General features: G+C 37.6%; 1 long non-coding RNA gene and 1 other non-coding gene across 2 annotated transcripts; one reads left to right on the forward strand and one right to left on the reverse strand.

Annotated features, from left to right (window-relative positions):
* Positions 1-114: 114 nt before the first annotated feature.
* Positions 115-27,905, reverse strand: LOC141417490 (uncharacterized). Its single transcript, XR_012442071.1, has 6 exons — positions 27,735-27,905; positions 13,036-13,092; positions 10,600-10,667; positions 9,925-10,008; positions 590-751; positions 115-313 (listed from the first exon to the last, which is right to left on the reverse strand). It is a non-coding gene; the product is annotated as an uncharacterized lncRNA (long non-coding RNA).
* On the forward strand, positions 13,497-13,603 carry LOC141420996 (U6 spliceosomal RNA). Its single transcript, XR_012445704.1, has one exon. It is a non-coding gene; the product is annotated as a U6 spliceosomal RNA (small nuclear RNA).

Raw genomic sequence — 27,905 nt, forward strand, 5'->3', positions numbered from 1 at the left:
TGGATCTAAGTTTGAGATCCAGATCATCCACTGGCAGCTGTACAATCTTGAAGGTGTTTTGGGTTACAGTGCTATATAACACACTATGCTAAAACTTAGTACAACAATCTTTATTTTGCTCATAGATCTGCAATGTGAGCAGAACCTGGTAGGATCAGCTTAGGCTTGAGACTGGGGGCTAGCATTATCTGAAGGTCTAGCAGTTGGTGCTGGTTGTTAGCTGGAACTGCAGCTGAGGTTGTCACCCCCAAACACACACATGTTATATGGGCTTCCATGTGACATGGTGACTGAATTTCAATGATGACTATTCCTAAAGAAAGAGAAGGAACTAAATAGTCATGCAACATCACAACATTCTACTTGTTGGCAGGGGTGGGGGGGGGACCCAACACAAAGACCTATCAAGTGTCAAGGGAGAAAAAAAAAAGAACTTCACCTCTGAATGAGAGTATGGCAAAATTCTAAGTGAGCCTATGGGGCCAGAAATTTCTCAGTGGCTATGTTTTGAAACTCCCACCTGCCATACTTAGTTAAATGACTTAAGGCTCGGAGCCTCAGTTTCTTTACTTGAAACAATATGACATACTTTATGGAGTTATTAAAAAGCTTGGTGACAATGTATGCTGTGTCTGCATACAGTAGGTGCTCAGAAGAAATTTTCAGTCCAGATTTGGGGTAGGCTTGGGGAAACAGAAGTGATCTATTGCTTCTCCAATGGTTGCTGAATTTCTCAGTGACACACATGTACCTGGAAAATGAATAAAACTTGTTAGAACTAGAATAAGACAAAGGCTAAACCCCCCATCCTTCAGGCTTCTCTTCATTAAACTGGGAATTTCTCACAAGGAACCCATCTTTGGAAAGAATTGGCTCAGTTCTAGAATTAAGACAGTTAATTTCTTGGTATTTTTGCATCTATCATAGGTCTTTTAGGGTGGAAGTAAACAAGTTTCTAATGGTGAGTTAAACAAGAGTAGTTAAAAGGAATTTTAATCTCATTCTCAGGTGTTTAGTTATGTGAAGAGAAAAATCTCCTTACAAATCTCTGCCAAAATGATGGGCTGTTGGTTACTCCAAAATCCAGCATGCTGTCTGAACAAGTTTTAGGTTGGGACACCAAAGTTCACAGAAAACCATTGAAAGACAAAGGTCTGACTCCGATTCATGAATTTCAAATGAAAACAGGGACAAGTCCATGATCTTTGGGGGTTAACGCCATTAGTTGCCTGTAAGGTGCTGTGGAAACTGAGCAGATGAAGCCTCCTGAACAATCCAGGGGATGCGAGAAATCCACTGGAAGTCACCCCATTTTTATACCCACATTTGTGGTAAGAATTCCTGGGACACTTTGTCCACTGAGCAGGAGTTTTCTCACAGATCCCAAATTTCCATTCCCTTGGTAAATGGAAAATAAGAGTGAAAAGCATGACAAATGGGTAAAAATGCACTCTGTCTCAAGATAGTATTCATGAGGAGACCCCTACAAAGAATGTCTTCAAAAAGGAGAGATGAAAGAGGGTCTGGCTTCTTGCTGGCATTTGAGCTGGCATTTGCAGCGTTACCATATGACTTCTAGCAGGGCATGAGAAGACTTTTGATTGCCAAAGAACAGTTGTACCTCTGTCAGAGTGGCCCTCATGACTCATGTGGTATAGCAGCAAAGAGAGGAATAAGAGCAGATGTGAGGGGGAAGATCATAGCAGAGGGAAAGTGGCCTGAATACAACCTTCCTCCCGGAAAAAAAAAAGAAAAGAGAAAGAATGCACACAAAAGGGGAGGCACAAAGATCAAAGGAAAGGAAGAATTGTTTGCTAGTCAGCACTTGGACAGAGAGCATCTGTTGTCTTTGAGGAAAACAGTGCATTCAGGAGAGACTGAATTGTTTCTTCTTGAACATGAAATGGAAAGATAGTACCCAGAAAATGTCTCAATGTCAGAAAACACCTTTCTTCTCTGCTAGCTTTGTGCAACAGAAGTGTGGGAAACTTATTTACATATTATTATTCTTTTAAAAATTAACACTTCGATTGCACTTACCATGTGTCAGGTACTCTGCTAAACTCTATGAAAATGGACTCATTTAATTCTGTTGGCAATCTGAGGTAGCTAAGGACACTGACATCCTTGTCTCTTGCAGTGACTCACTGTTGTCATCTCCATCCTTCACTACCACATTAGCAACTAATATTTTTTTAGCCTTTCCTATATATCAGACGCTTCTTACGTCACCTTATATAACTTGTCATTTTAGGCCCTTTAGCCACCATATTGCTGTGGGCATTTTTAAATTTCCATTGAAATGAAAATCCAATGAAATTTTCAGTGAACTGTAAATCTGATTATTTTACAATGAGACTGAAAAACATTGTTCTATATAAAGTAGTCAAATTAATGAGCAGAAAAATGAAACTAATTCAAGAAAAGAATGCTGTTCAGGTTGTCCTTAGAGTTGTGCCCTGGCCACCATAATTCACAGCCATGAACCTACAAGGCAATAAACAACTCTTTGGCATTTGTCAGTGTAGAAAACTGGCCCCAAGGAATTTCGTCATTGCCATTCGGGTCCCTGTTACTTTCTCTTTCTTGTGAGTATGACCTGAGACTTAGCATTGAGTCAAAGAATATCAAAGCTTCCCATCTCCACACCACTGTCATGATATCCACAAAAAGCTAAGGTATAGTGCTAAATATAGTCAGAATCAGGTTGCAGACATCGTGGCTTCAGTCTACCACACTTTTTCAAAAAATTTCTGCTCCATATTCATCAAGTCAATTTTTGCTGAGCGTTTGCCAGTTAACTGAATGACAAATCCCAAGATACAGGACCACAGCATGAGTTTCATCCTGACTTTCATTGCTAACAAGACTGGGACTTTCTCTTTTCCATCTACTGGTAGTCTGGAAAAATAATTTTATTCTATTCTTTGCAAATAAACTTTCCTTGATGAAATGACTTCTACAAACTGCAGAAATGTACTTAATTTCATTTTAAAATGTGTATGCTGAGTTCTTTTTAGGGATAATCTTAAATTGGGGCATGATCATTTAACTAATTTCTCTAAAAATATATTTGTTTAAAAAACACTTATTATGTAGTATTTATACCCTATTTAGTGTCAGGGAGGTAACAGCGTGAGATGATAGTTATCCGTCCTTTAAAAAGCTCCCTATATGACAGAAAAGGCAGATATGTTACAAAGGAAATTTTAAAAAGTGTATGTATAGCAAGGGAATCAAAGACCTTTAAACACAGAAACCCTAAGAATAGGGATATGAACAAAGATGGAATTCAATGATCTCTTTCTAATTCCATCAGCTGGGTAATACTCAAATGACCATTTACCAAAATGATTTAAAATTGCAGAATCCCCTGTTCTGCCTTCAGAATTAATGTTCAAGATAATAAATGCCCAGTGCCTTCAGATATTTAATTACAGAAAGGACTTACTTTCCAAAAAAGGCTAGAAAAACTCAGAGAGTGACAGGTAAACTTAATGAGGTGAATCTTGAGAGGTCTATAATTTAGGCAAGACTTTCATTTTTAAAGACCTCAGGGAGAGAAACTTGATATCCTTCTTTGTTGACATCTTTCATGGCCTTCAAATGGGTCTGCAGAAATAGCTCTTTTTTTTTTTTTCATTTTTCTTTTATTATTCATATGTGCATACAAGGCTTGGTTCATTTCTCCCCCCTGCCCCCACCCCCTCCCTTACCACCCACTCCACCCCCTCCCTCTCCCCCCCACTCAATACCCAGCAGAAACTATTTTGCCCTTATCTCTAATTTTGTTGTAGAGAGAGTATAAGCAATAATAGGAAGGAACAAGGGGTTTTGCTGGTTGAGATAAGGATAGCTATACAGGGTATTGACTCACATTGATTTCCTGTGCGTGGGTGTTACCTTCTAGGTTAATTCTTTTTGATCTAATCTTTTCTCTAGTACCTGGTCCCCTTTTCCTATTGGCCTCAGTTGCTTTAAGGTATCTGCTTTAGTTTCTCTGTGTTAAGGGCAACAAATGCTAGCTAGTTTTTTAGGTGTCTTACCTATCCTCACCCCTCCCTTGTGTGCTCTCGCTTTTATCATGTGCTCATAGTCCAATCCCCTTGTTGTGTTTGCCCTTGATCTAATGTCCACATATGAGGGAGAACATACGATTTTTGGTTTTTTGAGCCAGGCTAACCTCACTCAGAATGATGTTCTCCAATTCCATCCATTTACCAGCGAATGATAACATTTTGTTCTTCTTCATGGCTGCATAAAATTCCATTGTGTATAGATACCACATTTTCTTAATCCATTCGTCAGTGCTGGGGCATCTTGGCTGTTTCCATAATTTGGCTATTGTGAATAGTGCCGCAATAAACATGGATGTGCAGGTGCCTCTGGAGTAACAGTCTTTTGGGTATATCCCCAAGAGTGGTATTGCTGGATCAAATGGTAGATCGATGTCCAGCTTTTTAAGTAGCCTCCAAATTTTTTTCCAGAGTGGTTGTACTAGTCTACATTCCCACCAACAATGTAAGAGGGTTCCTTTTTCCCCCGCATCCTCGCCAACACCTGTTGTTGGTGGTGTTGCTGATGATGGCTATTCTAACAGGGGTGAGGTGGAATCTTAGCATGGTTTTAATTTGCATTTCCTTTATTGCTAGAGATGGTGAGCATTTTTTCATGTGTTTTCTGGCCATTTGAATTTCTTCTTTTGAGAAAGTTCTGTTTAGTTCACTTGCCCATTTCTTTATTGGTTCATTAGTTTTGGGAGAATATAGTTTTTTTAAGTTCCCTGTATATTCTGGTTATCAGTCCTTTGTCTGATGTATAGTTGGCAAATATTTTCTCCCACTCTGTGGGTGTTCTCTTCAGTTTAGAGACCACAGAAATAGCTCTTAAAGATAGCATCATAGCTTCCAAGGTCCTTTGTGGAAGGAAGACAAGAGAACCTTCTGCTTATCCTGCATCTGGGTCTGAGGCCTTTGTTTCCTCAGTTGGCATGGTGACCTGACTCTGTGACTAGAGAGGGTGAAGATTGTGGGGACCAGAGCCAGGGCAAAAGGACCATCATATTTTTGGAGGATGGCATGAATCTGGGTTCCTAAGGTAGTTGACAGTAGCTGAAACGGACTATTTAGTAATGACTAACATCTGGGTAACACTTAGCCATTTAGCATGTTCTTTGACATACGTCATTATGTGGCTACCAAAACAAAGTAGGGATGACAGCCTTACCATGTAGATAACTGTTCTATTTTATCACATGGAAAACAAGATGTAGGACATTTAAGTTGCTAAATGGTAGAGCTGGGACTACAATGACCACACTACTACTCTTCTTAATATTAGCAATAATGGTAATAACAAACGTGTATGTTCCAGTCACTTTGTATGGAATATTTCACTAGTCTTCATAGCAGCCCTGCAAGATGGCTTCTAAAATCCCTATTTTATAGAGGGTAAAACTGGGATTTAGACAGATTAAGTAATTTGTCTGTTGTCTCACAGCTAACGTGGTGAAAAGGAATTCCAATCTAGGCAGTTTGATACCTAAGCAAATGCTCTTGATGTATTTTTCAGCATTTTTAAAAATAACCACAATTCTTACCAGAAGAGGGATTCAAAACCCTGATAAATCCCTGCCTAAGTATTCCTGACATGTGCGCCAATCCAATTGAACACTGATACAACCCACATTTTCCAGTGTCTGACACTCTACCATATCTGTGCCCTTTATTTCCACTTTACTTCTAAGACTTCCAGGCTTTTCCTTACTTTCTTGTGTATTAATATTGACTAGGTTAACAAGGTCCTTTCCCATCAGCAGGACTGAAAGAAATGAACTAGGGAAGATAACTATAATAGTCTTATTTCAAGCAGCAGGGAACACCCTCAAAGAACAGTGAGGCCACTGGTAATTTTTGTCCCCAAACACTTTCCTGTCTATGATTCCTTTACATTTTGGGTTTTATAGAAGTGTCAGAAAAGAAGAGGCAGAGTAGAGATTTAAAATTCATGTCTCCTGACCAATTTGCTCTATAATCCATGATCAAGAAATAAACTCAGAAAGCATTCATAAGAAGGCCTATGGGGCTAAGGAGGTAGCTGTAGTAGAGTCCTTGCCTAATGTACACAAGGTCTGAGTTTGATATACCCATATTGCAAAGAAAGGAAAAAAAGGTCACTATAATCAAGGTTTTGTATTCATTTGCTTTTTCAAGAAATCCTTACTGAGTATGCACAAGGTGCCACTCATTTCATGAAGCTAATGTGGTTGTTAGGGAGAGAGACAACATATTCAAAGGGAATTAAATGGTGTGTCAGATGTAGAAAAGTGCACAAGAAAAGCAAAGCAGGAGGATAGGAATCAGTAATGCAGAGGGTGCTGCCTTACTAGTTTATGTAGGGTGATGACCTGAATGCAGACAGAAAGCAAAAGGAATAAAAGAGCAGGCTGTGCAGAGAGCTGCAGGAAGAGCATCCCAGGCAGAGGCAAGAGCAAGTGCAAAGGCCCAGAGATAGGTACTTCTCGGCATTCCCAAAGAAGAGTAGAAAGGCTGCTTTGGTGGGAGTGGAATGAGAAGGGGGATTGCCCATAGAAGATGAAGTCAGATTGGGAGACTAGATTAGAATGGGTTTTGTGGTTCTTTCAAAGACTTTGACTTTACTCTGAGCAACCCAAATACCCAAGGGAGGGCTTAAGAAAAGACATATGGCCTCACTTACATTTTAAGTCATGTACAGAATCAACATGTGCCTGGCATACTACTGCTTCTTGTTCCACTAATGCAAACTCCTCATTTCCTAGAGCACAGGCTTAACCTGAATTCCCTAATAATGTCCAGGCCACATGGCATGACAGAGTAAGAAAGAAGGAATATCTATTTCAAGCTCAAACAACCCTGATTATCAATTACAAAGACCAAAACTGTAACAATAATCTAGCCCTGCTTTTGCTGTGCTTTAGTGTCTGGATACATCCAATAGCTCAGTTGCCTTTGGCACAAAGGCTAGTTGACATCTTCAAGCCTATTTGTCTATTATTTATCATTAGCTTGTTTTTTATGTAGTCCTGATAGAATGACCTATCTTATATTTACAGCCTATCCCTATTAGATTTTATTGTTCATTTATGGCCACTCAAACAACTAGCCAAAGTCTTGGTCTAAACTATAGTCACATCCAAAATCCACAGCCTGAAGGCATCTGTGAAGTCAAGTGTACAGACTTCATAAATCAGCAAAAAATTCACATGGGGTGTTTTTAAATTTATGGTTGGTTAAAGACGGTCACAAATTTTTTTTCCTGTTCTCAACAGAAAGTGGACTATTTCTCCTGCGCTGTACCTAGAATGATCAGAAATGATGTTCTGCCTTAAAAGAAACTTAGAAAAACTGTCAGCTTCAGGTGCCAAGTTCTTTTTCTTTCTTGAAGTCAAGGACAAGTTGGGATGAGGCTCAGGTCAGATTACTAAATAATGACAGATCATTAGAGAAAGACCTTGAGAGGACAAGAGACCTCTGGTACTCTCAGCCTAATGCAGCTACCTGAGTGACCTAAGCTACCCCATATGGAATAGAAGAACCACCCAGCTGGTTCCAGGAAACCCAAAGAAGTTAAAAAAAAAAAAAAAAAAAAACAAATTGCTCTTGCAAACACTAAGTTTTTGTATGGCTGATTACACAGTAATAGAAAATTGAAATACCATTCTTGACTTGGGTGCCCACAGAAAGAGAAATGGTAGGAAGGAAGGAAGAAAAAGGGACTGACTGGCCTAGAACCATACTTAAAATGGTTAATAACCACTATTATTTTCTATAAAACATCTCAAAGTCCTTACCAGTTGTCTTCTAACATTGGTCCTAAGATCAGAGCCAACTACACAAGAATTATCTGGGACATTTGAGTCAAATACAGATATCTGAGTCCTTGGCAATTGGACACAGTAGGTCTGAGATGGAGCCCAGAAATTTCCACCATTACAAGTCTCCAAAAATTGTGATGAGAGTTCATATAAATAAGTTACTCCAAGGCTGGAAGTAGTTTTATCCAACTATGCTTTTGTTCTGGTACCATGTGTGTAGAACATATAGGAATGAAATTTATGCTTGAGGACCAGATAAATATGTGAGTGAAGTCAGGAACTGGTGATACATGCCTGTGATCCTAGCTACTTGAGAGCCTGAAATCAGGAGGATTACAGTTCAAAGTCAGCCCAGGGAAAAAGCTGTGCATGGTGGTGTGCAACTGTCACACCAGCTATGGCAAGAAGTGTAAAGTAGGAGATCACTGTCTAGGCTGGCCTGTGCCAAAAGCAAAACCCTATCTCCAAAATAGCCAAAGCAATAGTAATTAAGGGAAAGGATTGACAAATGGGACTATGTGAAACTAAAAAGCTTCTGCACAGTGAAGGAAATGGTCACCAGACTGAAGACCCACAGAATGGGAGAAAATCTTTGCAAGCTGTACATCTGATCAGAGATTAATAACCAGAATATACAGGGAGCTCAAAAAGTGAAAGTCCCAAAGAATCAATGACCCAAAAAAGAAATGGGCAAATGAGATGAATAAAAACTTTTCAAAGGAAGTAATACAAATGGCCAAAAGCACATGAAGAAATATTCAACATCCCTGGCCATCTAGGAAATGCAAATCGAAACCACATAAAGATTCCATCTCATTCCTGTTAGAATGGTTACGATCAAGAATGTGAACAACAACAAATGTTGGCAAGGACACAGGAAAAAAAGTAACATTCATACACTCTCAGGGGGGAATGTAAATTAGTACAACCACTATGGAAAACAGTATGGAGGTTCTTTAAACAACTAAAAGTAGAACTGCTATACAATCTGACAATACTATTCTTGGCCTATACCTGAAGGAATGTAAGTCAGGATACAACAAAGACACTTTCACACCCATATTTATTGCGGCATTATTCACAATAGCCAAGATAAGTAAATAGCCCAGGTATCTTACAACTGATGAATGGATTAAGAAACTGTGATTGTTTGTACACACGCACACACACATGCATGTATACAATGGAATATTATTTAGCCATAAAGGAGAATTAAATTTTGTTATTTGCAGGTAAATGGATGGAACTGGAGAAAATCATGTTAAACAAAGTAGGTTAGGCTCAGAAAAACAAAGGTCACATGTTTTCTCTTATTGTGGAAGATAGACCCAAATACAAATACAAGCATTTATATATATATATATATATATATATATATATATATATATATACACACACACACACACACATATATATTTATATATAAAATATTTCCAATATTGAGGCTATTAGAGGAGACTAGGCAAGGAGGGAATGATAGAGAGTGAATGATATTGAAATACATCACATTTGCATAGGTACAAGACACAAAGAACTGAGGTGAGAACTATTGAACAATATGGGGTAATAGAAAAGGGTAGAGAAGAGTAATGGAGGTTTAGATTGATTGAAGTACAGTATATTTACAGTTAAAATACCAAGGTAAAACCCCACTGAACGATGAACAGACATTTAACATAAAGCACAGGAATATAAAACAGGTCATGCTAAGGTGAGGGCGCTAGTGGGAGGGAAAGGATAAATGAAAAGTGTAAATATGGTGGATGCATTTTCTACACATGTATGAATATTGAGCATTGAAACCTGTAAAAGTTATTTTAAAAAGAGAAAGGGGAAGAGGAAGAATAATGGAAGGGATGAACCAAATTGGGGTATATACCACAGTGAAATGAAAACCCCATACAACTATTATATACTAATAAAAAAAATAACTAATGTGGCATACTGTTTGCTTGCTTAGCAAATGCAAAGTCCTGAATCAAACCCCAGTACCAACAACAACAAAAAAGTGAATGAATGAACGAAGGAACACATGAATTGGAAAACAACAGGATGAGATCATTTCTCACCTATTTTTGCACCCACAGTGTCCATGACAACTGGTACCACATATACCTCATTCTTCTCTCCTTTTGGTTACCCAGATAGGAATCCTGTGAGGGAGGAAGAGTGTGAAGACAGTGTTGTGGGGGGAACAGGTGTGCAAAAATAAAACAATAACCCAACACAACCCTTGACCGAGTTGCTTCACAAATTCAGCCCCTGCAAAGTAGAAAACAAACTCTTGATTTCTCTCCTTATTTCTGCATCTGTCTTTGGGAAAATGTTCACATTAAGAGGGGGGTTAAGGAGTTAGGAATCATGGAGGAAGAAGGGAGAAAAGAAAAGGCAGAAGGATGTTCCACAGAGGAGGAGGGCAAGGAAGAGCTGGACACTTGGGGAGGCCAAGTGAACCTCAGGGATACTGTCTCTGCCAAGGTGATTTGCTTGCTTTTGCACCAAATTCTGTTCCTGTCTTGCAGAGGAAACTCATTCTAAGGCCTTCGAGACCTGCATTTTAAAAACCTGGAAACCTGAAAGGTTTCCTCTCCCACTTGGGCTCTCAATCTTCCCTGAATACAAAAGACTAAAAAAAGTAAAGATCTTGAAAAACAGTCCCAAACCATTTCCTGCAGTCTAATTCATTCTGATCCACAACTACTCAAATTACATTGGTGTCTTTGTTCTGTGACTGCTTAACTTACCAAATGACACAGCAAGTTTTCTAGGCGCAGGGAGCAAACACACACAGAGGAGCCATGTACAAAAGGAACTAGGTTGAAACAGAAAACATAAGCCAAGTTGGAACACATTTTATGGGAACTAAAAAAGCTGAGCAAGGATGTGACTATGGATGCCTGCTTCCAAAAATACTCTAGAATTAAGAACATCTACTCAAAACTGATAGCAAGTATCAAAACTGACATTTTATTATACACTCATACATATTTATGGCAAGAGAATAAGAATAGAAGGCTTAGTAAAAAAGAGAAAAATCCTCCATAAATCCATACCTAAAGGTAACTATTTCTCATACTTTAGAATAGATTCAGATTATTACATCTTGTTCTGGTTGCAAAAATCTGACACCGTACATGGTGAAAAAAAATCTGAACAACTTCCTAAATTAATTTAGACATGAATTATCATCAGTAGTGACAATATAGTAGTTGAAATATATTTTTTAAAACAAAGTTTTTTAAAACTCTAGAAGAAGCACACACACACACATGCATGTACACACACATTTTCTTATAATACATTTTTATCGGTAGCATTACTGGGTCAAAAGTTTTGATAATAATATCCAAATAACTCTTTTGGAGAACTTGTACCACTCAACACTCTCACTAGCTGTGTGGGTGGCTATTTTTCCACATTCTTGTCATTCCGGTACACTTTCCTTTCTTAATCTTTGCTTAAGGGCCAAAGGAAAAATGTCTTCTCGTTATTTGAATTCTTTTTTTCCCCCTTCTCACTGGTAAGATTGTGAAGTCAAAGCTCTACCTGCATGCTTATTGGTCATTATTAATGTTCTTTATGTTCCTGAATTTTCTACTGGGGAATTTATATATTCAATATTGATTTATGATAGACCTTTTGAAATGTAGACTAGTAACCTTTTACCATTGATAGTAATGAAAGTTTTTCTGGGTTGTATGTGTGTTTTACATTTGTTTCTAGCATAATACTTTTGAACAGGCTGGATTCAAATCTTGTCCTTCCATGCCCTTGCTTTGTGAATACAGGTAACTTAGCCTTTCTAATCCTCAGTTTTCTCATCTATAAAATGGAGATTATAATGGTACTTAGATCTTAGAATCAGATATCAAGTCCTGACAACAGTATCAGATACATAAAAAGCTTCTAGTCCACACTAGATTTGTGAATTATAGTAGGTTTATCATCGTTCTGAAATGTTAACTGCATTTGGAGTGAATTTATTTTTCTTTTCTAGATTCTGTCTTAGAGGCCATGATTAGAAAGTCTATCTCCACCTCCCATTATTACATTTTTTCTAGTACTTTTAAGTTTTCAGTAACATTCAAATTTTTGATTCATCTGAAATTAACTTTAGTCTTATGAGTTAAGAAATCAAGCTTCATTTTTTTTGTTCAAATGGTATTTATTGAATAATCACTCACTTTCTACTAAATTGAGATATATATTATGTATTAAGCAATTCACATGCCAGGGTCTACTTCTGGTCTTGCATTTCTGTTCCATTGATCAATGTGTCTATCCCTGTGCCAACAGTTCACTCTTTCAATAATTAAAGACAGCTTCATAATATATTACAATGTCTTGTGAGGAAAATGTCTCACATCACTCTTTTTTGTTAAAGTATTCTACATATATATTCTATATTTATTATTTCAGATGAACTCTATAGAAGTTTTGTTCAACTTCCTCCATATGGTGGATGCTGTAATAAGCCATGCAGATCATCCTTTGGGAATAAATGTTTAGTCCCCCAGTTGCTTGGAGTGTTATTGGAAGATAGCCTTTAGCTGTGAACACTCAACTAAAGAAAACTGCCTCATCTTGGTCAGGCCTCCTTCTACAAGTAGCCCGCATCTGATGACTGATATTGTGGTTTGAATATGAAATGTCCCCCACAGGCTCATTTGTTGAACACTTGGCCCTCAGCTAGGGGGACTATTTTGGGAAGTTCTAGAAAAGGTAGGAGGTAGGCTTCACTGGGGTAGTAGGTCCCTGAGGACATGCCTTTGAAGGTCTGGTCCCCAGTCCCTTCCTCACTCTCTACTTCCTGTCTGCCATGAGGGAAATAACCTCCTCTGCCACACATTCCCACCACCATGATGTTCTGATCAAGCACATAGGGGCAAGTAACCATGGACTGAAGCTTCTGAACCATGAACAAAATAAATCCTTCCTCCTCTAAGTTATTCTCTTATTAGGGTCACAACAATGCAAAAGTAACAAATACAACTGACTAGGGGTAAGAGTAGCAGTACAAAGTTCAGTCCTCAGTCCCAACTCAGTGTAGGTCTCAAGGTTTAAGCTAGTACCAGTGCTCCTTGTGAGTAGGGGAAACCTTCTTTAGGACTGCTTTTCAGATCCTTATCTCAGCCCTGATTCTTCACTCCACCCCTCCAAAACCACTATCTAATAAATACCTTGCAAGGTGACTCCAGCTTAGTCTGCTTCCTTGAAAGCCCAACCTTCACCATTTCCTAAAAAGCAAAAATGTTGTTGTTTGGATGAGAAGTACATTACCTCTAATGATTAATTTGGCAAGAATCAACATTTTTACAATATTGTCTTATTGTATATTTCTTTAATTGTTCTCATTTTTCAAAAAAATTATTCTCAAAAATAATTTGAAGTTTTCTTCACATAGGTCTTGGCATTTCTTTTACATTTATTCCTAAGTATTTTGCATTTACCATTGACATTGTTAATGAGAGCTGGTATTTTTCTTCCTAATGGTGAAAAATAAACATATAATTCCAGAGTGTCTTCTAGAAGAAATCACATTCATTTCATGTGGTTTCAAAGATTAGAACTAGACAAGAAAAACAAATTACATAAAGACACATTTTAGCTCACTATGTGCATACTTCAAGAACCAGGGTGGGTGCTCGCTTTGGCAGCACGTATACTAAAATTGGAACGGTACAGAGAAGATTAGCATGGTCCCTGCATAAGGTTGACAGGCAAATTCGTGAAGCGGTCCATATTAAAAAAAAAAAAAAAAAAGAACCAGGGTGGTCTACTTACTGCATCTCCAAGGAACACAGGGAAAGACTATTAATTATTGAGAGTCCCATGACCCTGGAAACAAGCAAGAGGGACTAAATAACTCTTTCAGTGATGTGGAAAACTGTAACAAAGTGAGGATGTCTATTAGATAATCTTCAAGTTTCCAGGATTCAGCAACCAGGCTGCTTAATGAAGGCTGACTCTGTGTTCTACATATCTATCCCTATTATACTGCACAGATTGTGGCAAAACATCCTTCTTATTCTTCTGGCTTTGAATCATGCCTTTTTTGGAGGCATCACTAAACCAAGAAAAATATGCTAAAAAAATTCTTATCAGAGAAACTGTCTTAGGCAGAGGAGTAAGACTTATTCAAGAAATTCGTGATTACATAAAATATGAATTAGGCTTTATCACTAGTTTTCATGACCTGGAATGAACCTATTAAATAAGAACTTGATAAATACAGCCCACAGAAGACAGAAACTGAAGAATCCACGTATAATTTAGACTGGGAATAGGAAAATGACATATCAAAGTCTAAGCCCAATCTACTACCTAGCTTTTTTTTTAATAAAACTTTATTGTCACTATCTGCTTTTTTTTATAAAGCTTTATTAGAACAGTTATACTCACTCATTTGTATATTATCTATGGCTGCTTTTATGTTACAGGCAAAGTAAAATAGTTGTAAGAGAAACTATAACCTGCAAAGCCTAAGATACTTACTATTTGGCCCTTTCTAAAAAACAAAAGAATTTGTCAACTCCTGGTTCAGATGCAAAGCAACCAAAATAAGTTTGTGATTAAAATAGGAACTTTGGAGTCAAACTAAGCTTTGGCTTCTGATTCTATCAGTTGTCATATGACCTAAACAAGAAATATATCATTTTTAAACCCTACTAACCTCTTCTACTAACTAGTGGAACTAGTGATAACCATAAAGTTTCTGTTTGCTTAAAAAGGATAGCATTTTGCTTAGTGCTTAGAGCCTAACATAATCAATATGATATTTTAAATGAGTTTCTGGTACATACCGCATGGTTGTCGCTGCTACTATTGTTTTTAAATCTGATGATATCTGCCTTTTACTTGGTGTTCCTAGACCTTGAAAACATGAATCAATAGAAAGCTGGGGGGAGGGGATGAAAGTTGGAGTGGTGATTCACATCAAACAATGCAGACTTCTGGTCAAGAAAAACACCAAGAACAAAGACAGAGATGTTGTATGTTGATAAAAGTGTCAATTCATCAAGAAGAGAAGTGAATCATAAGTTAAAATTGTTGGACAAGATATAAGTATTAGATGAGACATAATTCTATTAAAATTAATTATTTATCCAAAATTCAATTTTAATTGGGCGTTTTGGTTTTGGTTTTGTTAAATCTGCTAACCTTATCCTAACTGGATGCTTAGCTAACAGTGAACATGAAACAAAAACAAACAGATGTGAGAAGAGAACTGAGCAAATCCAAAATTATATTTGGGAATTAGGTAGTTTTATTCTTTCTGTAATTTACAGAGCAAGTATGCAAAAACTTTGGCAAGAATATAGAACTGAAGGGATAGGGATGTAGTTCAGTGGTTGCTTCACATACACAAGGTCCTGGATTCAATCCCTAGCACTGCCTGCAAACAAACAAAAACATAGAACTCAACACCATCAACTGACAACATCATCAATAATTTGACATCAAACCTAATTTGAAATAATTGACATTTATAGAATATTCCTCCCCTGTCAAAACAGCAGGATACACATTTTTTAATGTGCATGAAACATTCATGAAGATAGATCATATCCAGGGTCATAAAACAAGCATCAAGAAATTTAAAAGAATCAAAACCATACAGTGTATGATCCCTGATGGTAATAGAATTAAAGTAGAAATCAGTAAAAGAAAGAAAACTTAGATATTACACAACATATTTCTAATTAAGCCATGGGTCAAAGAGGAAAAAATAGAAAATATTTTGAACTAAAAAAAAATAAAAACAAAACATCAAAATGTGTGGGATATAACCAATACAATGCTCAGAGAGAGAGAGAGAGAGAGAGAGAGATGAATAGCAGCAGTAAGTATTCATATTAGAGAAGAAAAAAGGGTTTAAAATGAAAAAATCTAAAGATTCTACCTTAAAAAAGTAAACCAACAGAAAAGAAAATTAAATTGAAGGCAAACAGAAAGGAGAAAATAAAAAAAGAGAAAAAAAATACTAAACTTGAAAGAAAATCAATAAAACCAAATAAATAAAATGGTAAATACTTAAATAGATAAAGAAAGAAGAAAGAGTATACTAATTAACAATATCAAAAATGAAAAAGGGAATATCTAATCCTATCCCCCTTTAGCTATTAAAAGAATTAACTCTGCATACACAAATTCAAAAACTTAGATTAAATGGACAAATTCCTTGAGTGATACCAAGTACCAAAATTTACCTACAGTGAAAAAGACAATCCCCCAAGTTCTATAGCTCTTAAACAAATTAATGTTTAAAGCCTTCAGAAGAAGAAATTGGGTTCAGATGGCTACCCTAGGGAACTCTACCAAGCACTTAAAGAAGTAATGAAAATTCTATATACTCTCTAACAGAAAAAGAGGGAATACTCCCAATTCACTTTATGAGACCAGCCAAGGTCAAAAGAAAAAATTACCAATACTAAAAATACTATACAAAAACTATAGATCAACCTTTCTCATAAGTATAGATGCAAAAATTCCAACAAAAATTTTAGAAAATTGAATACAACCATACATCAAAATAATTGCAACAATAATAATATGCTATGGCAAAGTTGAATTTTTTCTAAGAATGCAAGGCTGGGTCAGTATTTAAAATCAGTCAATGTAACCTATCATATTAATAGACAAAAAAGTAAAACCAAATGTTCACATCAACTGACATAGAAAAGCTTTTGACAAAATTTGGTATATGTTAATGATAAAAAAAACTCTCAAGAAGCTAGAATAGAACTTTGTTAACTTGATACAGGGTATTAAAAACCTATAGCTAGCATCACAATGAGTTTCGAAGGACTGAATGCTTTCCCCTTGTTAGTCCAATTTTAACTTGTTCTCCAGAGGAGCGAGCCAATGAGCCATTAGGAGAATGTGTGTGTGTGTCTGTGTGTGTGTATTCATTCTGGAGACCCAGGAAAACCAGTAGTGAAGTACAAAGACCCGAGAGTCAGAGTTAATAGTACATATTCCAGCCCAACTCTGAAGGTCTGAGAACTAGAACTGAAGGTGGAAGGTTGATGCCCCAGCTTAAGCAGGCAGACAGAGGGATCGTGAATTCAACCCTCCTTGACCTTTTTGTTCTATTCAGGCCTTGAATGGACTAGACAATCCCCACCTACATTGTAGAGAGTTACCCATTATTCAGTATATCAATTCAAATGCTAATCTTTTCCAGAGGTACATTCATAGAAAGACCCAGAAATAACGTTTAATCATCTACCTGGGCATCCTACTGCCCAGTCAAGTTGATATATAAAATTAACCACTGACTCTCTGAAAACTGGGACAAGGAACAGAGGAGTCTATTTTTACTACCTCCATCCTACATGGTGATGGAAGTTCCAGCCAGTACAATAAGACATGAAAGAAAAAAAAGACATGCAAAGAGGAAGAAGTAAATAAACTGTCTGTAGTCACAGATGACATGATTGCTCCATAAAAAGTCTCTTACTTAGTAGTAAAAACAAACAAAAAAATAAAACCTTTCTACAACTAATAAATGAAGAAAGTAGTATACAAGGTCACACATAAAAATTAATGTTATTTCTATATACAAGCAATAAAAATTATTTGGAACTGCAAAATGTAAATATAGTATTTGTAATAATTCCTTCTAAAAGTGAAATGCTTAGGTATAAATATCATAAAATATGTTCAGGCTATGTAAACTGAAAACTACAAAATGTTGATGGAAGAAATTAAAGAACAAAGAGATATAGCAGGTATATAGATTAGAAAATTCAAATTATTTTGTAGATTTAATACAACTGCAATAAAATCCCAGAGGTATTTTTATTGTAGACAAGTTGATTCTAAAATGGATGTGGAAAGGAAAAGGAACTAGAACAATCAAAATAATTTTGAAGAAAAAAATGTGTATACTAATCACAGTACCCAAATACAAGCTTCTTGACACATCAGGACCATGTGGTAATGGTGGGGAGACAAATACATAGATAAACTGAACAGAATAGAGAATCCAGAAATGTGACTGATTTTTGAGGAAATAAAAAATCAAAGGTAATTACAAAAGTAATTTAGTAGTGAAAGTTTGGTCTTTGTGACAATGATTGTTGGAAAAACTGGATATCCACATGCAAAAAAAAATGAACTTTTCTCTATCACTCATACTTTACACAAAATAACTCAAAATGGGTAACACAGGTAAATGTAAACCTAGCGAGTGTTTAGAAGGAAACATAGGAAAAATCTTTAGATAGAAAGTTCATGGATATGACTCCAAAATATGATCCTTTTAAAAAATACATAAACTGGGTTTCATAATTTTTTTAAAAACATGCTATGCAAGAGACACTGTTGTGAAAGTGGAAAGATAAACTACAGACTGGAGGAACTATTTTTAAATGTATAACCAATAAAAGACTTGTACCTAGAATATATAACAAAGTCTCAAAATTTGACAATAAGAATTTTAAACAACAGAATTCTTAGATGGCAAAAGAATTGAATAGCAAAGGGATATATGTATGATAAATAAACACATGAAAATATGTTCTCTATCTTTAAGGAAATGCAAATTAAATCCATATGAAATTTTGTTACACATCTACTAAAATGGTTCAAGAAAATACTGACAAGGTCAAGTGCTGGAACGAATTCATGGAAAATGGATGTCTGATGTATTACTAGTAGGAAAATAAAATTATATATCTGAAAAAACAATATGCTCTTTCTTATAAAGTTGAACAAACACACTTACTATATAACCTAGAAATGCCACTCCAATGTATTTAGCCTAGAGAAAAGAAAATGTTATATTCACACAAAACCTGTTTACATGAATGTTATTAGCAGCACCATGTGTGGATTCAGTCCAGATCCATTTCAGTGGGTGAATGGATAAACAAACCATGGTCTATCCATAACATAAGACACCACTCAACAATAAAAACACATGAACACAACAATGTTGATCAACCTCAAAGTTATCATGCTAAATCAAAAATAAAACAAAACCCAAACCAGTGTCGAAAGGTTGCATGCAGTATTGCTCCATTTTTATGGCATTCAGGAAAAGACAAGGCTGAAGGAATACGAAGAGGTTGATGATTGACAGGGTTTAGAAGTAGAGGAAGGGATAGCAAGGGAGTTTTATGGAATGAATAACTTGTTCGGTGTTCTGGTTATGGTGGTAGTTACATAAATCTATACATTTACTATGTGCTTATTTCATTTTTAAAAATCAAAATTAATTGTAATATATTCCATTTATTTGGAAAATATTTAAATGCCTCGTCTTAGTCCTTTCTAAAGAAATGAGATTTATTTTGACTCATGGTTCTGGAGGTCTAAGATTGTGGGGCTACATTGGATGGTGGTCGCTTTGCCTTCAGAGTCTCAAAGAAATTCAAGGCATTACATGGCAGGAGACAGAGGCCATGTGTGGATGTGTCTGAATCTCTCCATCTTGTAAAGTCAATAGGATTCAATCACAGAAGATGCACTGCAATCTTAAGCACTTCCCAAAAGCCCCACCTCTAAACACCAAAGCCATATTAGGTTTCTGCTTCTTAATACCTCATAAATGGGAGTTAAATTTCGACACATGAACCTTTATGGGACATACTCAGACCATACCCAAACCATACATACCTTCTTTCTTGCATATACTGATTTGGATTCCAGCCCTCAAAGTGTTAAAAATAACAGATAAAAGATAAAGTCATCTCGAAACACCGTATTTGTTTGTACGGCAAGATGCTGTGAGATTTGGCAGGAGAACTTAACTCCACCTTCAGAATGGTCAACAGGGAATACACCCTGAAGAAAGTGACTAGAAATTTTCATAGGCGTTTTCTAGTTTGGAGAAGCAAATGAGTTAAACATATTAAAAGATGTTTCAAACAAAGAAACCAAGAAAGGCTACTAAGGCTTGTAGAAACTGAGCAGCTTGCTCAAGTTTCTGTAAACCTGAAACTATTCTCAAATAAGGCTTACTTAAAAAAAAAAAAGATGGATGACTCAAAGAAAGGAATCAAAAGCCTATGACTAAGAACCATGGAGAAATGTACCCAGGCTGCAGTATTTCGTCAAGGAATATTTAAATTTGGCCACTTACATTTCAGAATTGCTATTTCTAACTACCAGTGACTTCTTTATGTCTCCCACTTTCCCCCTTCATGGACTGGAATATCTGTAAACAGGAAAGTCTATAGCGGCTACCCTGTGTCTTTCCCACCATAGTTCACTGGTTGTGGCCAGCAGATGGGAACTTGTTTCTTTTGCTTCATAGGTGAGGAGAAACTGTGGTTGAAGAGCTATATTTTAAAGAACACCTGAGCAGCCTCACCTTCTCCTACACCTGATTTGCCTGGTAAGATTCTGGGTTTCAGGCTGATGTTTTCATGAGATGAAACTCTTGGAAGGTTTGAGCAAGAATGAATGTGTACTACCTGTGGTAATGAAGTGAATCATGAGCCACCTAAGGGCAGACGCTAATCGGCCTCCAAAATGGCACACAGAGGACCCAAATTCTGTTACTCGAACTCATGTGTAATCCTCTCCCACATCATACTAGTGAGCTATATGACTGATACTATACAGAGATGATACAATGCTCCCTCTAATGCAAGGTTATAAAAGTTATAGCTTCCACCTTGGGAACTCTCTTGCTTGCTTGGAGGAAGCTGGTTCCATTGAGCAGTCAGTAAAGAGGCCAACATGGCAAGAAACTGGAGCATCCAGCCAGCAGCCATGTTGGTGATCCTCTTAACATCAGAGATGATTGCCACCTTGGCTGACATCTTAATTGAAGCATTGTAGAGACTCAACTTATCCACCTCCAGTTTCTTGGCCTATTGAGACTGTGAGATAATAAATGTTTCTTGTTATAAGCAGCTAAGTTTAGGGTCATTTGTTATACAGAAATAGATAATTAAAACACTTGCCCTCTACTACAATCAAGTCAGCCTTTTCCAAGTATCTCTGAAATTAAGGAGAGCAGCTAAGTGCAAGGAAGAAGAGGAAGCTGGCTCAATACCAAATGAGTTGGGAACAGATAAGGAGGCTAGTAAGGACAGGCTTCAAGCAAGGCTCCCAAGAAGTTGTAGATAAGGACCCATCTGGATGAATAATCATAACATATATCTTGTATAAATCAGGAGAATTAACACTGGTTTTCAGAACAAAACAGTCAAATGGAAGGTAGCAAGCAGTTCAACATCAATAAATGGATACCTGTCCAGTTTTCAAACTCTAGACTAATTGAAGGCAGCAACACATTTTTGAGAATGGGATCTTCATCACTGTCAGAGCAAGAATAGAATCCAATTCAACCCAACAAATATTCAGTGCTCACCATTTCTGCCAGAGGATCTGAGTAATGTTCTGTGCCAGAAAGCAGAGCCCAGGTGGTATTGCTACAGCATTGAATCTCCCCCATGGGGCTGTCCCTGCATTGACATTAAAAGTTAATTCCCTGCACATATACTAGAGTGTTATAGTTACAGTCAGGATTAAAAAGACAGAAGGGACAAAAAGAGAATGGACAACAGAGATGTCAGAAAAGGACCTTGGGAGAGAAAAAAAAAATGAGAGAGACATAAAGCGTCAGAAAGATCCCCTCTATGAAGATCTCTATGACAGGAAAGGAGCAAAATCCTTCGAGTTGTATTTAGGGTTGACTCTGATGTTTCCAAAAGAATGATGATGAAAGCCTTCATCATGATCAGCATGGTCATCCTTACAAATGTGAAGTATTTACCTATGTGCCAGGCAGTCTAAATGGTTTTCATGAACTAATTTATTTAATCCTTGCAATAGCCCAAGGAGATAGCTGCTATTATTTTCCTCATTTAAAAATCACTGAAGCATAAAAGCTAAGAAAATTTCCCCAAGACACAAAGCTGCTAAACAGCAGAGATAGGTCTCAAATCCAGGCATTTTAACCAACAACCTAGACTACACTACCTCTCTATGGGTCTACATAGACCACTGACCTATGTCCTTGACCCCTCATCCATCAGAGTGTAAGCTTACACTTTCACCAGGCAAAGCCAAAAGTCAAAGAGTAAAATGGGAAGCAAAAGCCCCAGATCTGTTATTGTATTGCTCTAAATCCTAGGTCATATCGGGATGAGGCCCTATTTAAAATGGTCTCTCAAGCCAACCATGCACTTCTGACTACCACAGTTTCAGTCATTTTCCACTGGCACCAGAGACCTGCCTCTCCCCATCCTAGGATCCAGTAAGAAGGAATTCTTGGAGTGCAGGCTTCTTGGGCAGATCTGCCATGTATACCCTATCCAGAATCCCAGGTTTGCAAAGATGCTCCATCATTATCATTATATTTTTTGGTGGTAATTGAGTTTGAACTCAGAGCTTTGTGCTTGCTAAGCAAGCACTCTACCACTTGAGCTATGTCTTTAGCCTTCAAAGCTAATCCAGACTATGGCTTTCAGACAACTTGGAAATTAAAGAACCTTTCCTTTTGAATTCCTCCCTAGACACGTGAACAAGTAGTGTTTTAATAATACAGACAAGAAAACTGGTAATGAAGCAAAATTTATACTATATGTACAAACTGGTATTAAGAGAAAGCTGAAATGTTATTACTACTACTACTAATAATATAGTTAAACTGGAACTATATTAATATTTCTTTGTCTTATTCCTTTTGGCTTCTTGTTTAGGTGAAAACAAAAATAAATAAAATAAAAATTCTCTTATGTTGGCTATACCACTGTTCTAGTGATCCTAAGGAAACTGAGAACTTTGTCTTTTTTATAATCTCCTCCTCTATGTTACAGGAATACCAAGTATGTCTTTACCTACATGTTTTTCTCTTGCGTTTGCATCTGGTATCACTTCCGCCCTCTCTTGGATCAAAGAGGAAATAATCCCTCTTCGGGCTTTGTGTTATATAGTCTGCCCCAAACTCAGCCCTATTGCTGTAACTCAAAAGCAGCCATGACAACAATACATAAATAAATGTGCTTGGCTCATTTATTAAAAAACATTAAAATTTGAATTTCATAAAAACATCTTTTTGAAGTTTTTTTTTCTGTACTGTTTAAAAATAGAAAAGCCATTCCCCCCTGCCCCCACCCCTTCCCTTACCACCCACTCCGCACCCTCCCTCTTCCCCCAACCCCCTTGATACCCGGCAGAAACTATTTTGCCCTTATCTCTAATTTTGTTGAAGAGAGATTATAAGCAATAATAGGAAGGAACAAGGGTTTTTGCTAGTTGAGATAAGGATAGCTATACAGGGAGTTGACTCACATTAATTTCCTGTGCATGTGTGTTACCTTCTAAGTTAATTCTTCTTGATCTAACCTTTTCTCTAGTTCCTGGTCCCCTTTTCCTATTGGCCTCAGTTACTTTTAAGGTATCTGCTTTAGTTTCTCTGCGTTGAGGGCAACAAATGCTAGCTAATTTTTTAGGTGTCTTATCTATCCTCACCCCTCCCTTGTGTGCTCTCACTTTAGAAAAGCCATTCTTGGCTCCCAGGCCACACATAAGCAGGGTTGTATTGATTTGTAACATGCAACCCATATTTTGCTGACCTTTATCTTAGACTCTAAGCTACTGAAAGGCAGGGAAAGTGTCTTGTTAATCCCTGTATTTCTAGTGCTAAATGCAGTATCTGTGTTTGAGGAGGAGTTCAGTACCCTCCTCAAACACATATATGTTGAATGATAGAACAAATGCAAGCTACAATTCTTCCTTATGAAGATCTTGGTATAGATCATTTAGTTCTTTGTCACTTTAATTTTATCTTTGATGCAAACTCCCATGTTTCTAACTATTGCACCCTAACTTCAACCTCATTTCTAGATACATGGAGTGGTACCAAAGTTTGGTTCTTGCCTTTGTAATTGGCTCTTGATTCATCTTCCAATATGTTTATTTCCAGAATATAGTAACTGTTCTGCCTTGAACTTTGTATCATTCAGTTTTGGCCTGGTAGCTAAATTCCTAAGGCCACCAGCCTCACATTTTTTCAGATAATATTGTTTTCAAAGATGCTTGTGTGTTTCAGGTGTCAGGGATGCACAATGATTGGAAGGAAGGTCTTCTCTCCCCTTCTATGAATTGATATCCTTAGATTTATGCAGGGTTAAGGTGAAGGTATGATTGTAGAGAGGCAATGGAGCAATGCTCCAGAAAAAGAATTGGAGAAACAGACTAGTTTAACACGAGGACATTTGGTGCTCCAACCCTCACTCAGCATGCTGCACTGGAGCATGTACACATGAGTGATGTCAAGCGCTGACCCCAAGTATATGGCACCATTCCAGGGACACCAGTGTTATACCCAGACAGATTTGCAGCTCCACCAGCGTTGGGCTTCTAAACACAGAGGCAACTATGGAAACTGTGGCAAAATTTCAGCTACTCTGTACATTGGTACTCATGTCTGCAAAGCTGTAGTGCTTAGCTCAGCAACAGACAATAGCCAAGAGTCAGCAGATTCCGGGAGGCATCTGGACACTCCCAAGAATACTCATACTCAGGATCAGAGCTCGGTAACATGTTACAATTGTATATGGTTGTGATTGACTGACTATCAACCATGGCACACATCTGGCATGCACCAACCACTTGATAAACATGCATTGACAAAATGATTTCATTCCATCTATGGGCACACATTTTGTCTGTTTTGTCTACATTGTGTCTACCACTAAAACCACACCTAGCATAAAAATGGCACACAATAAGTATTTGTTGAATTTGTGCTTTTTCAGGTCCTTTTATTGTTTTCTATGATGTGATTTATTAAGTGAGGATACTTTTTAAAGATGAAAGTAAATTAACAAATTAGGGGAAAAATCCTTTGTCCTATTTCCTGATTTATGTTTCAAAACCTGTGATCACTCTTCCTAATGTCATTCTTATGATACACTTTCCTTTGAACCTGAAGCTACCATTATCCTCTTGTACAGGAGCTTATAAATTAGACCAGCTTTCTGTGGGTAGCAGTGCTGACGATGTTTGAATATCCATTTAATAGCAACTTGTGCTGGCGTTATCTTAATGTGGTTCCTCTTGTTATTCTGACAGCTTTATGAATGCTCCAGTAACTTTCAACTAAATCATTACAGAGTTTCAATTTCCATCTTTAAGCCCTGCAGATAGATCTGTAACCATATTAGGGTAATAAATAACTGCATCTCATGTGGATGGTGGAGAATGATCTAAACATCGAACAAGGTAATAATGCAGGTCCTTAAGCTTGAGCCAGGCTTCATTCACTTGTTTCCCCTTCAGTGATCAAAGGCATATTAGCCAATTAAAAATAAAATTGGTAAATGGTGCTGACATGATTTCATTCTTGTTGTTTACTCTAGAAAAGGGAACATATCCGGTGACTCAGTGCCTGCCTGGCAGTTTCCCTACCACCATCACAAACACTGGAATACGTGGGCGGCTATTTCTTAGCTTGTGGAAGAGAACAGGGACTCTCTGCAGTTATTGTTCAGGCAGTTGACTTTACATTTATGATCCTGGCTATTCTAGGATTTAATATACACACAAGAAAAAAAAAAAAAAGAACTCTGACTTTCATGGGATGCCTTTAAATACTTAAATGTGTATTTTTTTTCCTGGGCTGTTTCTCATTTAGTTTAGGACAACTTGCTGTAAAATGTACTTCTTTATTTCACAATACTTCAGTACTTTAGAGATTTAAGAGTTTCAAATGTCCAACTGGATCAGTTCAAGGTATTTTTATATTTAAGAGAAAAAACAAAAACAAGAAGCAACAAAGTCTGTCATGAACAACCAAATATATTATGTTGATAACTTTCTTTGGAGATCTCTAATTCCCAGCCTTCGAGTCTGTCAGGAAAGCTATTGATAAGGTTTCAGAATACACTGTGCTTAGTAAAATGAATTTATAATCTCTATCCAGTAAATTACATAACTCCTTTGGTTCCAAGTGCAGCCCCTTAGATACACTTGCCACAACCTCATCTCTTTGCACTGCATGCAGTTTAACCATGCTCTACTGTCTATAGAATGACAAGTACATCCTTAATCCAGCAGAGAATTCATCTTCAGTGTTGTGGATTGAAAAAATGTGTGTATGTCCTAATCCCAGGAGCCTGTGAATGTGACCGTTTTTTGGAAAAAGGTTCTTTGGAGATGGAATTAAGTTAAGGATCACAGAGATTATTTTAGAGTTAGGTTGGGTCCCACATGCAATGACAGGTGTGCTTCTAAGAGAGAGGCAGAGGGAGATTTTAAACTCAGAGATGAACAGAAAAAAAAACAGCCATGTGAATACAGAGGCAGTGATAGGAGTCATGCAGCTTTAAGCCAAGGAACTCCTGAAGCCAGCAAGAGCTGGAAGAAACAAGGAAAGATTCTCCTCTGGAGACTTCAGAGGGAATACAGCCCTAGAAACACCTTAATTTTCAACTTTGTTCTCCAAAACTTAGAGAAAATAACTTTCTGTTCTTAAACCATTAGTTTGTAGCAATTTCTTACATCAGTCCTAGGAAACCAATGCAATTGGGCACCAAGCTCACTTCTTGCTTGGAAGCATGTCTCAGATGTGATTCTCATAGCTTCATTAGAATGCTTTTGTTTTGACAAGCAACTTCCCAAGTCCAACCACCATCACCCTACCATGCCCTGCCAAAAAGAAAGAAAAAAAATCTATTCTTATATTTACTTTACTCATACTAGCACACAATGTTACCAAGAGAACATAGTTAAGACTTATTGGCAAGTTACTGTGGATAATTAAGTTGGTTAATTGTTCCCCCTTACTCTTGGGTGGTCCTTCTTGACCTCTTATTTAGAACAAAAATGATACCATTGTCATAATATTTCTAGTTGCTCTTCAATGAATCAACAACTCTAGAAGACAAGGAAGATACAAAATGATGAAGTCAAAGAATACAAAAGACTAACTTTGGCCTGGCCCTTGTCTTGAGCATATGAGTTCTTATAAATGTATTCATGAATCTGGGTGATTTCCTTATGATTCTCTATATATCATAACCCACAAGATGTCCCTAAAAAACTCCATAAAGAAAGCAATGGCTCTTGGCTTTCTCTGCTCTCTCCCTCTCCCACCCCGCAATAAAGAATCTCTTGGCCAGATCACTCCTCTCCATGTGGTCATTTTGGGGCCTGTATTTCCTTACTTTTGGTGCCATGACTCGGGGCGGGTTTCCCCACTAATCCTGGTGGGACCCTGATTCCGACTCACCCCACGACCACCCTGAGGACGTGACTGGCCAGGACTCATCCTCCCGATCGCCCTCGCTCGCATCCAACACCGGACATTCTTTGGTGAGTCCATCTACCCTTCTTGGGCTCCCTTTGCGGTCTCTCCCTTCAGTGTCTCTGAGTTTTAGAACACTTCCCATGCTTTGGGCTATCTCTGGGCGACTCAGACGGTAGAGGGATCCCCTTCTCCGCAGGGTTTGGATTTTACAGGGTCCAGAACCCTACAAAACCTAGGCCTAGGTAATCCAAGCCGCCAGCCTCTGGCCTGCAAACTACCTGAACTCAGCGATGGCTGGGTCACGTGCGCTTTGCGTTTTCTTGGATATTTGTGCTGCGCGAGGTCGCTCCACAGTACATAATATCCTCCTGTCCCATTCTGGGACCGGGTCCCTCATAATGGGTGCCTCTACGTCTTCTCTGCCATCTGACTCCCCATTGAGATGCTTCCTCAATAATTTAGACACCTTGGGTTTGACCCCCAGATATAAAACCAAAAATTTGATCCACTTTTGCACTCAAATCTGGCCCACTTATCCTTTAGACAACCAAAATCACTGGCCCCTTTTCGGGTCTTTAAATCCCAACCTTTTACGGGACATATAACTACTGTGAGCGATCAGGATGATGGGGAGAAATTTCATTACGTCCAAGCCTTTCATACCTCCGTCTAAATCCAGCTCTCTGACTTCAAATCCTCCCTCTGTACTTTCCGTTCCCCTGCGCAGATTCTATCAGCCTGTAAACCAGTTTCTAAATCAGCCAATTCCTCTCCAAACCTCCTCCTTCCCCACGTAAACAGACCATAACTATCTCCTCCTATCTTCCTGAAAAA

This window comes from Castor canadensis, chromosome 2 (assembly GCF_047511655.1).
Source record: "Castor canadensis chromosome 2, mCasCan1.hap1v2, whole genome shotgun sequence".
Lineage (NCBI taxonomy): Eukaryota > Metazoa > Chordata > Mammalia > Rodentia > Castoridae > Castor > Castor canadensis.